This window comes from Aplysia californica, unplaced genomic scaffold (assembly GCF_000002075.1).
Source record: "Aplysia californica isolate F4 #8 unplaced genomic scaffold, AplCal3.0 scaffold00978, whole genome shotgun sequence".
NCBI classification, from domain to species: Eukaryota; Metazoa; Mollusca; class Gastropoda; order Aplysiida; family Aplysiidae; genus Aplysia; species Aplysia californica.
This window is the reverse complement of record NW_004798248.1, coordinates 42,033-43,253: the sequence shown is the minus strand read 5'-3', so window position 1 is coordinate 43,253 and position 1,221 is coordinate 42,033. Positions and strand designations below refer to the sequence as shown.

Sequence of the window (1,221 nt, the reverse complement as noted above, 5' to 3'; positions counted from 1 at the left end):
CTCTTTCACTCTTTCTCTCAGTGTCTCTCTCTGTCTGTCTCTTTCTCTGTGTGTATCTCTCTCAGTCTCGGTCTCTCTCTCTCTCTCTCAGTCTCGGTCTCTCTCTCTCTCTCCTACTCCCCCCTCTCTCTCTGTCTCTCTCCATCTCTACGTCAATCGCATCTCATAAAGCTTTGAACCATTAGCCCTTAGACAGTTTTATGACCATGGACTTCCACCACCAGAAACAAACGCAGAAGACAGAATCTTGTGGGGAAAGGACGGGGTGAGATCTGTCCGTCTCTCAATACTCACAAATGAACTGCGTACAAAATGAAAGCACAGTATAGTATACATGTATTAATAAATAAGCCTGCATGTACATCTAATAAACTTTTTTTTTCTTTGGTAAGTGTTTTACGGCACTCGGAACTGAATAAAGTATACATGGAGTAGAAAGTGGAGACGAAAGAAGACGACAGAACATTGCTGGAGAGCAGGAAAGGAGATGGAAAGGAGACAATTTTAGAGAAGAAAAATGTCCGACGTTATCTGGATTCGAACCCGGGACCTTTGAACGAGAGGCAGAAACCTTAACCTCTAGGCCACGAGAACCCCCATCAATCTGTCCCCATGGTTTTATGCACCCTGCATAATTTAGCAAAATTTGATCATTTTTTGCATGACTTCTGATCATTTTCCTTCATCATTCTTTGTTAAAATTAAAAGAATCGCATAATTTCACATTTTTGGGGCTCAGTTTGCATAATTGCATTATATTTTTGGGAGTAAAACCACGGGGGACAGATCTATACAGTATGTGTGTTGTACTCGTAGACATGTAGAGGTGTGGGCGGAAGGGAAAAGGGGGGGGGGGGGGGGGTTCTATGAAGAATCTCGTTCCGTCAGCTGGGATGTCGTATCTCTCACTCTCACAGCCAACACTGGTCAAGACTGGCCAACACTGGTCCAGGCAGGCAGGCGGGGTCGGTCGAAATTGTGTGGATGACTTCAACAGAAAAAAGAAACGTGTGGATAAAATTAATATGAGCATGCGTCAGGACAAGGAGGAAGAACACGAGACGTTAAACAATTCGGACATGTTGGCTGGCTCTTACTCTCAACGTTTCCTCGTGCTGAACAAAGATATCAGAGGAAGGACAAGACGAGGACTGCCATGGGGGAGTAAGGGAAGGGGTGTGTGTGTGTGTGTGTGTGTGTGTGTGTGTGTAAGTAAATGTC

The 1,221-nt window shown here is 44.6% G+C and overlaps 1 protein-coding gene across 1 annotated transcript in view; it reads left to right on the top strand.

Annotated features, from left to right (window-relative positions):
• LOC101863629 (sulfotransferase 1A1) overlaps positions 1–1,221 on the top strand; it is a 13,657-nt gene that overhangs the window by 8,899 nt on the left and 3,537 nt on the right. The window lies entirely within an intron of this gene.